Source organism: Syngnathus scovelli, chromosome 14, assembly GCF_024217435.2.
Source record: "Syngnathus scovelli strain Florida chromosome 14, RoL_Ssco_1.2, whole genome shotgun sequence".
Classification (NCBI taxonomy): Eukaryota; Metazoa; Chordata; class Actinopteri; order Syngnathiformes; family Syngnathidae; genus Syngnathus; species Syngnathus scovelli.
In genome coordinates, this window is record NC_090860.1 from 9568206 (window position 1) to 9584019 (window position 15814).

At 42.6% G+C, this 15814-nt stretch overlaps 1 protein-coding gene across 4 annotated transcripts in view; it reads left to right on the forward strand.

Moving 5' to 3' along the window:
• The first annotated feature begins 1239 nt into the window (after window positions 1–1239).
• esrrb (estrogen-related receptor beta) overlaps window positions 1240–15814 on the forward strand; it is a 62383-nt gene continuing 47808 nt past the window's right edge. Inside the window, exons 1-3 of one of the 4 annotated variants that reach the window (XM_049740159.2) lie at window positions 1244–1406; window positions 13941–14094; window positions 14210–14436. The gene's annotated coding sequence lies outside the window, so the exon portion shown is untranslated. Of the gene's footprint in view, window positions 1407–13768; window positions 14437–15814 lie in introns of those variants that run through there. The other 3 variants (XM_068652986.1, XM_049740160.2, XM_049740161.2) reach the window with 3 other exon arrangements.

A 15814-nucleotide genomic window follows, 5' to 3' on the forward strand; every position in this document is an offset into this window, starting at 1 on the left:
GCCTCGGAATGCCCGGTCCTCTTTGCTGGACTGGAGAGTTTGTGGCTCCACAAAGAGACCCCCTGCTAAGGGACCATCTTACAATCATGTCCCTTCTTGTGTCACATCATTTGTCAGCAGGGAACTTTCCGCATCCTCCGGTGAGGCTGGGTGGCTTGTCTAGAACCCATCAGAATGTTGCTGCAGGGGTTGAGAGAGCACCACACAATGTACAGGCCTCTCCATTATTTATTTTTTTTAAACAAAGCCCCTCATTAGCACAACACAGAGGGATAGTAGTTCTAGTCCTCGGAGGGCTCCCTCTGTTCTCCTCAGCCAACCTTCCATATTCAAATGTCCCCAAACGTATTTAAGTTCAAGGCCAGCTGCAAATGTGTTTGAACGGTCTGTTTTCTTCCAGCACCGCTGGTTTGTTGCTTCTGGAGCTATGCGGCCGGCAAATGAGCCCAAAGGAAAGGAGACATTTTACAGAGAGTATCGTTTCCTTGTCTCTCCCTCGGCATCGGATGCATTAAAAGATCAATGTGAGCGTCCGCTGAGAGGAGATGCAGTCAGACTCGGGTAAACAAGCAACATATGTTGAAAAATGTACAGCATATTCTCCTGCTCCGGAAATCCCCCCCCTCCCCTCCCCCTTACAAGCTTTATTAAAAAGATAGCCTTTACTTGAGTGAACATTGACAATTAAAATGAGTTACAAATCCATCCGTGATGGCTTTCCACGAGACAGGGATGACATTTATAAATGCTGTGTTGGCATACTTATCGAAATGGATGCCTTTATGTCGTCCGCCCCTCACAAACGTCACCTTTGACCTTGTAGCATGTTTGATGAAGCCATTAATGTCTGCTATGCATTCACCGGGTTGTGTTTTAAGGGAAGCTTCTCACTCTTATCACTCGGTTCGCTGCCAAGACATCGACCGGGCAGGAAGTGACATCGCTCCAGATAAAGTTCCATTAGTAACAGAAGGGGAATACCTCACCATCATCATATTAATTAGAAGTCAAAATAACGACCTTATAGGTGAACCATTTGGCCCCAAAATGAATTTCCAGCGGGCGGGAAGTGGAGGAAATGGCTTCCATGCAGCCTGTCAATTGCCCTGTTACAGTTAAGGAATTCAGCAGGCTGGTACGGCTCATATTTCATCTCAGGTAAAGATTACCTGTCAGGCCCATGGGAGATGTATTGATCTGTTTTCCTTTTTCCGCCAGCAATCACCTGACAAAGGCACCTAGGAGGCGAGTGAATGAGTGATGCCTGCTCTGTCTGCTCCGCCACCTCCGCCACGGCTCTTCGTGTCCACCCGCGGGTGGAAGGCTGATGAGGAAGACGAGAGATCACGCTGTCATAAACTCTGTTTGAACTATCTCTTTGTCACTCCCCTGAGGTCACAGGTCAGGTCAGTGCAAGATTTTGTTCCTCTTTTTTTGGGGGAGCCCCCTTTCTTGTCAGTTTGTTTGGAGGTGTCGTGATGCTAGAAACACATGCAAACGATGCCCTCCGGTTCCTGCTGACAAATGCATGTTGTGGGTCACCTGGTTCAAGTCACTTTGGATTTCAAAGCGTTTGGCGCCGCTCTCGCTGTGAAATGCAACATTACTGCCGTGTGCTCGCTGGAGTTTTTCCTGTGGCTGCTCCAGTGCAAATCAATATACTTTACATTATCTCCTGCTTTCTTGGCAGCCACAACTATTTATATATTTGCCTTGTTCAATGCAGTGTCTACATCAATATTAAACATTGCAGTGGATAAGTGTGCTATTAATGAAGTGATGCATAATTATTTAATGGAGGACTAGCTTCGAGGACACAACATAACTGTCACGATAACATTTTTAAACATTTTAATTGACCAAGATTTAAATGTATCCTCCTGATAGCAGGGCTCCCAGGCAGTCAGTTTGATATGGAGTACAAATATCTTATCTTATGGGTGCTTATCTTTATATTTAATAGTAGTGACGGTACGCCTAATTGCTTTGCAAATGATCTACAGAGGATTACGCCTCCCATGCACAATTTCACTAGATGTTAAAAAAAGATACAACAGTGGTAAAATTCAATCATCCTTAGCTTGAAATAACAAATTATTATGATATTTGGTATTTTGTGTTTCCCCTTTGCAAATCATATCTAAACACCTTGAGAATTCTCTTTGCATCTGGTTCTGGACTGGCACATGGTTGAACTCTCTCGAGTCTGGCCTGGAAGCTCAAACGTTGTGACATCACACTGGTGGAATTGTCATTATGCTAAAAATGTCCTTTAGGTGGAAAATAATACTCCCAATTTTTTGGCGGCAGTCCCTTTGAATACAAACGGAAGCATCTATTGTCTCCGTGAAGATGATCAGTCTATACCCGCACTGTTCATCTCGCCACTCAATGCCAAAGACGTTTATCTGCGCGTTGCCGTGTGCTCACCGGTGGTCCACAGTTAAAAATCACATCATCAGCTGTCTGAGCACCAACAGCTACCTCTCCTCTTCCAGATTGATGGTGGAACGGAGGGAAAAATCAATGGCAACCTCTCGTCACAAAGCGCAAACTCTGTCATGTTGGGGACGTTGCTGTTCCACTCGCTCTTCAATGGCAAATTGAGAGCTGAGCGCAAACTAAGTGACAGATGTGAAAGCGCCGGAGTCTCTCAACATGATGCGTTCACTGTTTGGGGACTTGGTTAGACAAAAGTTTTGGGACATGACACAGCAGTGGCCACCCCTGAAAACTCTCAATCGCTCCATCCTTATGACCATATAGGTCACACAAGGAAAAAAAAGCTCCCATTCACACTATGAAATCAAGCATCACTGATTTTTTTCCCCCTCTCTCATTCAGCCTCTCACCCTCTAATGGGAAATTCAAATATCACATATCTGCTGAATGCAATATTCACTTAGTGCGAGATAACACACTGCCTGATGTGTCTCATGTATCAGGGTCGGAATAAGCACCGTCTCCCGCCGCAGCATAACCCGATCCCGACACCAGACCTGACAGTGAAATTTGGTTTACAGGCTTATTCGGTTACCCTCTGTACTCAAACATGCCGGCTCGTTTAGTGTGTTGGAGGGAAAGTCAGTGGACTCCAGCGCAGCCTGCCGCTGTGCCTCCTCCGGCGTTTTTACGCAAGCACCATCTCTTTTCATTTTGGCTGGCATTCTAATCAGAACGTTACAAGCTTCAGCGGGTGAAGTACGCGGAAAGTTGTGTTTCCTGACAGCCAATAAAAACCTTATAATCTCCTTGATTCAAGTAGCCCATTTAAAAAAAAAAATATCAACCAGCACTATCACTCAGACTCCCCCCTTCCCTTTTTTCTTTAATGCCCTTTTTTTTATTTAATATATAGCCCATGAAAAATGAGAGACTCCCGCTTGGACGTGTAGATATTTTGTTGCTGATGATGCGAGACGAATTTCCATCACAGCTTTGTTTCCAGCGGGTGAGCGGATAATCTTTTACAGTGCAGGGAGGGAGGCCACCTCTCCCATCAATCTCCACGGCTTATAGCTGCTGCCTGCTCGCCCGAGCTGACCAGGAGGCCCGCACGGCACCAAGACGGGCGTTCACTCAGGGTCAACAGCCTCCGTTGTGATTTGGCCCTCTGTTCTTATTATTTATTTACTTTTAAATAATAATTTTAAGTCTTATTTGATTCACTTCCAACTCAATTTTATTCCAAGGAGAAATAATATTCCCTCCACCGGCAAAACAAAAGGCCACCGGATCATGAGGCTCCGAGCTAAGCCAATTTACATTTAAATTTAAAAGAGAGCTGTAATTAAATCATGTATGGTTCCATTTACTGAAAAATACAGCTGGTGTTAACAAAATTTAAGGAAGGTTCGCATCTCTCGCTCTGAAGACGATTCGATACATTGGCTACGATAATATTCAAGGACTGTTCCATTTGAATGATTCAATATGGTTTGATTCAGTGAGATTAGGATTTGAATCGGCTCAGTTTGAGATGGAATTATAACTGTTGCATTTCCAATAATTGGCAATAAAAGACGATTTAATACGATTAAACGATTTGATTCGAGCGATATACTCGGGTCTTTTAATTCAAAACCGATTTTCTGATTCCATGAGGGAATATACTTCTACTTTTTCTTTTCAGTTTCCACACCAACCTTTTTAGGCGGCAAACTAGATAGTCCTAAATTATTTGCACCCTCTGCTGGTTGCTACTATCACATCAAGTCACTCTACTATACAACAATAAATTTAGTTCAATGAAATTCCCAAGTCATTGACAATTTCTCATAAATAAATCAATACATTGATATATCACGGCAACCCCTCGCGCTCCCCGTCGTGGCATTTTGACCGTGCACCCCGCAGCCCTCATCCCTGCACAGCGTCTCCAATAGAGATGGCCCGCACTGATTGACAATAATGGGAAGTGGCAGAATCGATGGGAAACAAGAGAGTGGGGTGCGTGAAATTCTCCCGGAGCTTCCAGTCACAGACCAAAGGCTCTGACTCGGCTCACTCGTCATCCCTCCAGCGCTGGGATTAAGGCCTGTGACAGCTGGAGCAGCCTGAGAGAAAGATGCCGTGCTTGTCATTGGCCGCTGACAGCTGGGAAACGGCGACTTAAACTACATATTTGAGTCGTTACTTGACCATACCCAACATGTACAGTACTGTGAAATACAGCTACGGTATCACTGGGTTACATTCCTGAACCACTCAACACTCGCAGTAGGCGAATGTCTGCAATATTTTTTTTTCCCCCCGCAACAGTAAATTCTGATTTGCCAGTAATCGGTAGAAAAACAATAGCTTAATAATCCGTGATCTACTTGGGGCAAGAATACATGACCACAATACAGCAGATATTGATGAGAAAAATCCTCCTCCATTACGAGATAAGATAAAATTACCCGTCACATGAACATGAGATAGAAAATATCCTGAAAGCAGTGGATGAGCATTTAAGAGAGTGCTTTCAAAAAGTATCGGATTTCTAAGAGTAAAATAACCACTCACCTTGTGCACAGGTCCAGGATTGTTTGTGTGTGTGTCCCATAGCAGGGGCACTTCATTCTCTAATTGATCGGCAAAAGATGCACACGAAGAAGACGTTAGCGCAAAATGAAGTCATAACAGTGGATTGAGACATTTATTAAGTCAGACGAAAGGCCTCTCCGAAACGTTGAGATTGTTTATTGATTTTTGTGTTTTGGCTGGCTGCACAGGAGTAATCGCTCGCCACGTTGCCACAGTGGCCGCACTGCTCCAGTGCATCGTAGCGCTCGGGCGGAGGCTTTCACTTCCTCGGAAAGGATGCAACTTTAACTAGCTGACTTCCACTTCTTGCACCATTTATTTGTCAAAGGCCGCTGATGTTATCTGCGGGCCAATCAGCTGCAAAAGTTGTAAAATGATTTTTATGTGTTGCGGCTTTATTAGCTGCTGGTAAAAGGCGAGAATGTGTTTTAACTGGGAGGGGGGGGGTTCACCATAGACTTTCTATGACAAACTTTTTAGTGTGTTTACACAATCCAGTCTATTCATTGTGTGTGTGTATACGTGTGTGTATATATATATATATATATTTATAAGGTGGTATAGAACATTTAATATTTTACGCATCTGATTAACGGCAAACAATAGTTCCTGCAATTTTCCCTTCACTGAAAAGTAATAAAAAATTGCAGCTTCAGCACTGACCTACTGTACACGCATGTGCGTGTGTACGGCCTGGCGAGTGTTAGGCAGAGTTCAAGCCTACCAGTGACATCAATCTGCCTGTTCTTTATTAGACGGAGCAGTGAGGTGTAACTGACTGCATTGTCCACAGATGGACTGGGGCCCATCGCACACGGGACCCTGCCCCCCCCTACTGACAATACAATCAATAACCACACATTCATTACAGAATCCCTGCCTGCCTTCACCCGCATGCCTGGCCATGAAACCTTCAGCTGTGGCTCGCTGGATCTTGAACTCCTTTTTCCCTCGTCCATATTTGAACCGTCTCGTTTTTTTGTGCCAGTAGCTGCAATTATATCAAAGGGCCAAAAAGGTTACAGGGACCACGACAGCGCCACTTCCCCTCGGATGCGACTATTCTGCTAGTGCTGCAGCCCTCTACTGTCGCGCTGGACAGTTCCTGGATGACAGTGATCCAGTGTGGAGCCTGGGGCCAATAAATGGTAATGCCCTCCACTTGCTTTCCTCATAAAGCATAATAAAAGGAGGTTATAAATCGTACCAATTAGCTGCGTCCATCAGTCGCCTTAATTGGAGTGTCGTGACTGGCTACGGGATGACCTTGTGCATGCTCCATAGCGCTAAGACAGACGAGAGGGCCAGAGGGGACATCTCTGTGTATGTGTGCAGGACTCGGCCTTCTTTAAATCAACTCTCTGTAGCTACTCGTACTGGAAGTTATATTATGCTAATAGTACAAAAATATTGTGAAGTAAAAAAATTGCATTATTGTCATTACAATTATTTGACCTCATTACATTTCATGTCTCCCTTCCCTGTCCTCGTGTGGGCTCACCCCCACCCCACTAATTCTCCCTTTCAACACCTCCTCTGTGGTCAAACCGGAGACCTCAGCTTCCACGGAAGGAAAATCTCGTGACACTGCCCGCCCTATGAGTGGAAACACTGAATGTGTTTGTCTGTGGCGGGGGGTTTCATGTGCTCCCAGTCTTTACACTCTCACCTCCACATCCCTCCACCTCAGGATTAAGCGGCAAAAAAGTTAGCCAACCAGCTGTCGGAGAAGAGTTTCCTTCCGTCCGACCAAAGGCCGATGACAGTTGTTTCCTTCTTCTCTTCTGGGCCGAAGATAATTCAGTCAACGTGCTTTGAAGTGTAGATAAGTCAGGAAGAGGGGACGGGGCCACAGACTGGAAGGGCAGGACAGGCAAAGAGAAGCAGGTGTATGGAAACTGGAGAGGGACAAGTCAAATCAGACGATTTTCGACATGAGCTCTTAATAGCAGTGCTAATGTTTTTCCCTGGAATTTTTTAGTGGTCGCAATCAAGGTGACATGATTCGTACTTTACATGTCACATGACCTTTACAGATCTTCAACCGTACAAAACAAACTACTCAAATTTCCATTGGGTATTTGGATCCATAATCAATGGAAGTTTTGATTTTCAGGTGGAAAAACTGAAAACAAATTCATATAGACCAGACGTGAGAGTTGATTTTTTTTAAGATGATTTTTAGTTTTGTGTCTTACATATAGAGAGAGATGTCAGATTCTTTACCATTTGTTCTCCATTGATGTTCTTGTTCTTCTGAAAACATTGTTCCTTTGGGCCTCTTGTCTTTTGGCCTGAATTGGATTTATGATTTGAGAATTTCAGCACCACATATTGCTTTGGCATCTGCTGACATGCATCGTCAGTGTGGTTGAAGATTGGACTAAGTGAGTGTTTTTTTTTTTTTTTTTTTTTTAATACCTGTGCACATCAGCCTTGGATATTAATCTTTCCCTACTTGAGAAATATTGGGAATGAATCTCCAATAAACGTCTCACAGAGTAGCTTTTGTTTTGACTAGACTCTTCCAGGTGTTATGCGACGCAAAACCGAGGCCTTGCAGATCATGGCGAGGCACACACTGAAAGACGTCGGGCGTCCCATCAAAGAATTCATTGATGAACGGACACAAGTGAGACAGAAGGCTGCAGTGTGGACGTGGAAATTTGACACCCTCTGACAGTAGAGCCGCAAAGCTCACTCAGAGCGGCGATGACAGAGATGAACTCATTCATGTCGACGAGATGATTCTTGTCCTGAGTCATTTTCCTAATCGGAATCTTCCATTCAGCAAACTGAGTGACGATACTAGATTACTACAGAAGCTGTCCCTGTTAAATTTATAATTAAATATATAGAGAATGAAAAGAATAAAAAAAAAAAAGATTGTGTAAAATGCAAGAAAAATATTTGGGTAGTTTCTGCTGTTGAACAATCTTATTAATCAATCAACTCCTGAATGTCAGAGATTTAAAAAAAAAAGTGTGTTTTAATGAAATGTAATTTAATTTTAACTACAAGTCTCTGAAGTAAGCAGCAGCTGGGTCACGACTAGGCAAGTCCACGTGGTTCCACGGAAGCTACTGTGCTCACTCAATTTTTCTATAAATATAAACCCAAAAAAATGGAAGCCTTATCGTGAATAGTGAAGATATCAACTTTACGACGAGCCCGGGATGCTTGCTATGCGTGTCAGGGAGGGGAGGGGTCGGGCCCACGAGGGGGAAATGCAGCAGGACAACACGAATACATAAATTTAAGTGGAGAGCTGTGGAATGGCGCAGCACCACACAAAGGAGAGCGGGACTCCTTCACGAAACGGAATTTCAGACTCATTTAGTCATCCATCGCTAAAGCCTCTTCCTTTACTCCTATTCAAAGCGGCGGTAAACGGTGGCGTTCTTTCCACGTGCATATTGGGGGGCTGGCATCATTACATTGTTCATCTCATTTCCTTTCTGACGACTGAAAATGGAGAGAGGCTGTGAGTTTATCAGGCAGATAAATGGACAGCCCATTCTCACCGGAGATCTAATCTGTCATGCGTCAAGGCCGGGCTTCACATGCTGGCAGATAATAACCACGTCGAAGGGCAATGATGATTTGGACCAGCCCGGCCTTTTGTTTGCCTTTAAAAACACGCCACGCTCTCGTTTATTAACCGGCCGCAATTAGGAGCCAATTATGACCCACTTGACACCAGGTAGGCTCTCGCTGGAGCTGATGTAGGACATTAAAAGGCAAGATGGAACTCCATTATAGCTGACCTTTTGAGATTTCATTCACAATTCAATGAGAACTTCCTTTTGACACTTATTGGCTAAGCCCTTTTCTTCTCTGCCTGTGAAATGGGGTCTCGTGCAGCCTCCAGCTCGTTAATTATGATCTTTATAAATTAAATTAAGAGGATGTCATTGCGTGATTTTTTTTATCTTCTTGTCCTACAGGTTAAGAGGCGATAAGATACTTATCAGTTTTGGAATGATGGGGAAAATAAATATCGCTGTCTTCCATACTAATTGCAACACGTACCATTTGGTTTTCTCTTCTTATATTTGGATAAATGCGTTGTCTGTTTTTTTTAATGTGTTTGGTGAAAATTTTATTTTTTTCATGACAACTTTTTCTCATGAAAATTCAGATTTTTATTTCCACTCAACTTTTTTCCTATGAGCTTTTATTTTTGTAATTTTTCACTTTTTTTCTTGTCATCAAAAATATTTTCATAACTTAGCAACTTCTCTGACTTTCATCTCGACATCCCACTTTTATTTGAATACAAATAAATAATAAATATGTAAATAATAAATAAACAGTCTGACCATTTATGTAACTTTATTCATTTTATATTGGAACCGTACAATTTTTCCAACTTGCATTACGTTCCTCCCATGTCAAATTTCAAAACTTAAATGTCTCTACCTTACATCGTAATCGTTATTTTTTTAAATAATTCAATCTGCACACGAACAACTGCTGCATTCATCTCTGCCAGGCCTGTTTCTTGGGTTGACTCCAGGCCATTAAAGCTTCCTGCTCTCATTTTATATCTCCCTCCACGACACACAAACACACACACACACACAGCGCATGCATTTATTTATCCGTTGGAGTTCCTAATTCAGTTTGACGAATGAGTGACAGCTTGACACTTCATTCGGCAAGATTAATAGAACGACACAATATTTACGTGGCACAGACAGCCAATTATCCCGCCATCTATCATCCAGATTATCTTTCTGATTGAAAACTACTCGTCCATGTAATCGGAATTATTTGGAATTAGAAGGGAATTTATGGCGCCTTGTGTCACTTTTCCAGCACGGTGCTAAATTAGAAATATTAGATACATAAAGGGAGTAGGGGAAATGGCATAAATAGAGGCGCCAAGTTAATGTCACACGTTTATATATGTATTTTTTTCGCTCCCTTTCAGTGCCCCTGCGTGAACCCCATTTTGAGTCACCATTTTATAGGTTCCTTGCGCATATTATTAATGCATAGATTACACTGCATAGTCAGGGAAGACTGCAGCTTGCACTTGCGTGTAGGAATTACACATATTGGTGATATGTTTGACTGGAAAGCGGTTATTTTAATGAGAAAGCTGCATTAAATCGTAATGGATAGATCTTATCAACAGACAATGTGTTATGTGTGTGTGTGCATGTGTGTGTGTTGTGGTCTCATCAAGGCCAAGCTGACATTAGCAGTTTGATGAGTCTTTCTATTCTTTTTTTAAACTATGTCGTTTGCATGCAATTCGTCACACTTATGACATATTTAATTTTTCATTTGTGCCTGGACGATTATAGAACGATACGTAATGTCATTGACGCGTAGTTAGGAATCAATATGTTCAACCTCTGAAAGTTTGACAGTTTTTTAAACAGCCACAGAGTAAAATAAAATGGATTTATAATGTAATCTGTTGCTAAATTGGTACGTTGCTGAATCGGAAATAAATACAGCTGATGTTTGGTGTCGTACAAGAAATGACAGCCAGCCCTTTTCTGCGTTGCTGTGCGGTAATGACATTTGAAAAGTGACATTTTATCCTTTTATCAAATCCAAACAGTCTAAAAGCATCAGACTCTTTCGTTGCTTGTTTAAGAAATGGTGAAAATTGCCTCACATACCAACATTGCAGGGACCTTGATTTTATTGGCTAGAGTGCATTCTGACTTGTAAATAGGATTAGGCCATCCCAATATAGTGCCTTGTTTATTTTTATCCTCTTATTAGGACAGTTGGATCCTTAAAGGGTGCCAAAATTATCCTGCAAATTGCTGACAAGGAAAAATGAAAGGTTATTATAAGCAATCTGTCTGCATTGAAGCACAATGTGACTGCTGCGCTTGCTATACCAACGAGGTGACCTCAGTGAGACGGGTGCGGGAGGGGCGGGGGCACCCTGAAAGTCAGAGCAGCGTACTGACGGGACCACCAGGCGTGTGTGCATACGCGCGATTATGGATGTGAAGGTGTAGAGTATATTCTTTATACATTGAGAATGAATGTATGATTATGATATTTATGGAAAATTGATTTTAAGTTATTTTCTCCAAGTAGCCTTTTTTTTTTCTTCACATTTTTACTTTTTTAATGACAAATCAGACCTATTTCCCCTCATTTTTCACCCAACTAAGCCTTAATAGTAACGAACAGAAAGGAAAGCTGGATGTCGGTTCTTCTATCATGCATGGCTACATAGCCATGTTGAATATATATCTCTTGAGTTAGCAGAGTCAGATCAGTATGTGAACTGACTCCATGAACCCCAGGGAGCAAATTAACAGTATCAATCTCTGTGCTTGGCCGTAACCTTTCCCCCATCCTGACTGACATTTGTCTTTTCCTTTGCCTTGGGCTTTCGCGTATGGTGGCCTGCGCATGCAGACTCTGCATATGTTAAAATACAGCCTGCATGAATTATGCCTGTTTATGTTGCCGTGTGATGTGAAAACATCCGCATATATATGCATTTCTGTGTGTGTGTAGCCCATCTGCCGTATGTTTACTTACTCTCCAGTCGAAGTGAAACTGGGGTCGCAATATCAGGTCATGATGGAGACTCACAACTCTGAGACTGGGAAATAATTAGCTGCCATCTTTTTGAGTCATGTTTTCACTGGTTTGATTATTATTATAATTATATCTCCCAATTTAATCTAAATTTAATTTACTTTCAAAACATGTCATTTACTGACCTAAGGGAGGTGCCATTTTTGCTCTCGAGTCACAAGAATATGACATAAAGCAAAAATATAAAACATAAAGCAAAGAACTGCCCTTTCCACTTCTCCTTCGCTTCCCCCCTTTGCTCATTTGACGTTCCCGTTCGGATAAGGCGAGATCTCTTAAATATAAATGAACACATGAGTGTTAAAGGGACACATAGGATTTCCGTCCCCCTGCCCAGGTGAAGTGGCGTGGGAGAAAAGGGGTGGGAATGAGGCAGCGCATATGAACCTTCCAGTTGAGCTGTCATGGTGCTAATGGAGGTAGTGGAGCAGAGGGTCAAGAGTCCTGAGCACCTACACCGAAGATTAATGACCACAGAGTCGAGGGAGGAAAAGACGGGCCCAAACGTTTGGCTACCTTTCAAAAAATCTATCTGACGAAAAAAACACGCTTTGAGATGTTTGCTCTTTCTATAGTGAGCACAATTTGCTCTAAAAAACACTCAAATTGAACTTTATTGTCATTCAACATCACCTGAAACATTCTCAGTGACAGCAGAAACCTTTATGATTACTTCAGCAGCATGTAGTGCCAGGAAAAAAAAAGAGATATCATCATTATCCCCACACAAAAGCAGCCCCTCTCGCATTGTTAAAACAATTTGCTGCTTGTTAATAAAGGCTGTCAGAGCAGCGTACACAGGTCTGCTTCCAAGAGTTAAGTTGTAGGCTTTTTTTTTTTTTTTTTTTGCCTGGGGAATCACGGCGGGTACAAAGCTCATTTCCTCATCAAACACAAGAAGAGTGATTTGGAATATTTATGAGGCTCCCAATTTAAGTTAAACATTTAACGAGAAAAAAAAAAAAAAAAGCATCCGATTAATATGAGACAGCGGAAAGGGTTAATGTACCTGTGGGCAACCATGGTTAAAAAAAATTAAATATGGAATGTTCAGGATGAATTCAAAGACCAGTTCTGATATACATTTCTGACTGTATGGGATATATGATGATAAAATATATTGAAACAAGCTTTTCATAACTGTGATCAGAATACTAATGAGCTATGAAGAGCTTTGAAAAAGTGACTGCATGATCATTTGTGAATAATCTGCATATGAGCGCTTCTGATAAATGAGACATCGGGTTAAACGTTGGAAAATAAAAGCACTTGTGCATACAGATCTCGTTAGAGGGCAGAAAAAATGTGACCGTCGTGTGATGCGGTTCACCGGTGAGCGACACATTCATCAGAACATTATCGGACTGGCGGCATCAGTTGCGGCTGACTGCAGACACATTAAAACAATCTTCTGCCATTGTTGTGCAGACATCACAGTTAGTCAGCTTGCTTAGGTCAGAGGGCGCATGTAACACAACGCCGTATTGATTTTATTGATAATCCATGGCTCCCTTTTATTCTTTGCAGAGTCTCGTGCGGTCTCTGTTGCAGCGGATCAACGGGTTTCTGAGAGGGAGGGGTCAGGCCACTTGGCTCTTTTTACTTCCTGGTTAAATAAATGTCTAAAACCATCTCTATATTTTTTCTCACACTGAGGAAGAGATTCTGGTTTTCTACCAGTGGACCAGTTGACCCACATGTCCTTTGTAAACTTTATGAAGTTCAACCCAGTCACGAGTCAGCTGCTTGAAAAGCAGTGGGCTGAGTGCAGTCCCTTGAGGGACCCCTAAAATCAGCGTGGCGGTCCCAAAAAAATGCCGACTTGCATGCTTCTTGTAATTCCAGTGTCCACTTAAAGCATTGAGGTGTTTTTGTGAGCTGCAAATGTCAAAACAAATTCTCTATTTTCTTGCATTTAATATTTATGCGCCGTATTTAAAAAGCAATGTAAAGATTCCACTTGGTTTGTGTTTTCACTGAGAGCCTTGAGGGAATTGACTGATGCTTCAACCAAAGAGACTCAGCCTCAGGCCATCATATGTTGCCCTCCAAGGTTCCCCACTGGAATTGACAATGTCTATGTTTGTTTGTGAGCGTGTGTGTGTGTGTGTGTGTGTGTGTGTGAGGGGAGGGGTATGTGTTGAATAAGAATTTGTGTATTAGAAACAACATATGCACACTTAAAGAGTGGCAAAAGTGTCACACATTGCTGTATGTTGTGGGACACACAATAAATGGTGGTAGATCCCATCTTAACATTAAGTGCCTGATTATTATTACAATGCCCACTTTGTTCATGCAAATGGCTTTCTGCTTTTATCTTGTAGCCCGGAATAAAGATTCGCTAAAGGCAGCCCTCCCACTCGCAGTGGTGTGATCTCATTTTCTCGGCAGATAGGAGCAACGTCAGCCTCCCTCTGATCCACTTGGCGGGAGGGGACTTTGGATGGAGATGTGGTGAACAGTCCTGTTGACCCTTGGGTGAGAGCTCTCGCTGGGGCAAGAGAGTGGCAGTATGGATGACTGAGGCAATAGAAGTGCGATTAGCTGACCTGGTGTTTGAGTTTTGCAAGCTGTCCTATTTTGTGGGTTGCAGATGAGCAAAGGGGGCACGACAGCCAAAATGGGACTGAATATTGATTGTGCTGCCATTATGAGAACACCACTCCCAAGCTATTTTTACAGCCGATGAAAGGAAGCAAGAGGGCACTGCTGGTGAAGGCAATTCCGTCTGTGACGTACTTCAGCTCCTAAAAAAAGAGGTGGAATCCAAGTTGGGAGGGATGAGATATAGAGGAGGAAGAAAACTCGCCATGATACTAGGTACACCTACACAAACTTTTTAAATCCAATACAGGAGAGTAAAATAGTATTATTGTCTTTGTAGTTATTGATAAATATCCACAGGAGCCAGAAAATAGAGTTGATATCGAAAATTTTCATTTTTTCCCCTGATGCTGACATTGTGTGTCATTGAAGGTGCGCCTTATAATCCGGTGCGCCTTATATATGGACAAAGTTTTAAAATGGACCATTCATTGAAGGTGCGCCTTATAATCCGGTGCGCCTTATAGTGCGGAAAATACGGTATAGTAATATTGTTCCAAAGTTGGTATTCCGTGCAATATGTTATTAATGAATATACGAGGGAGGGGCTGAGGGCAAAGGGCAGTTTGCTGTGCATCACTGGGCAGCCTCAAAGTAGACCTGATCTCAAAACACACAATCAGTACTGGCCCATACAAATGAGTCATGAATGTCAATTTTAAAAAAGAAATTAAAACATTAGCTTACAGAAATCATTATGGATGACGCTATGGTGAACACCTGGATGTGGGACAGTCGCTTGCCTCCCCTGTCGAAGCCACGTCAGTCCGACACCAGGAGTCGGGCCGCTGGTCTAGCAGATGGCGGAGAGGTCTTTGAAAAGCCACGGCCCCAAACGAGCCCCGGGCGGCCTCGCGGGCCCACACGTGGCCAAAGCTCCATATGTGCATAAGCAAGGAAGGACATTAAGGGGATAATAGTTAATAGCGAACCAGGTCATTTACTATCATGTGCCTACTTTATGGAGCACAACCGCAAGGCTGAGTGCAGATTCAACTTTTCCATGCCGGATCCCTTCATAGACCTTCGCACTCCTAGATAAACATTGCGCAACATTTCAACTAACTTAATTGCTTGTAGTTAGATTGATGAGGAAATACATTTGTGAGAATGTTTATCTTTCAGTCATATGACTGACCATGGAGCACTGGAAAATTTTCCATTCTGCACGTTATCGCCCCTGTCCATTCCAAGAGCAGGGGCCATGTGACTTATCACTCCACCCTAGTTTAGTATACAGATGAAGAGATAGTCTCTTTAATATCCAAGAGCCCATTTCATTGTGGTTGGCAGGTACCAGCATGATGACAGCTAAACAAGCCAGCATACAGGACGGAACATGACAGATTAGGCATGTGGACTCAAGCCAGTCATCTCCTCGCTACTGCCCACCAAGCACTCCTAATGTCTCATTATTAAAATAGAAAGCACTCATATTGTTGAGTTGCCTTATTATACATGGAAAATTGAAGAGTCATTAAATTAGTGGAGAAGCATAGTCAGTTCCTCATCCGCCCATCCATCAAATCACGTGTTTAACATTTAACTATGATCGTGCTTTATTCATAATTTGATTCTAGCTGTAGGTTTGTGC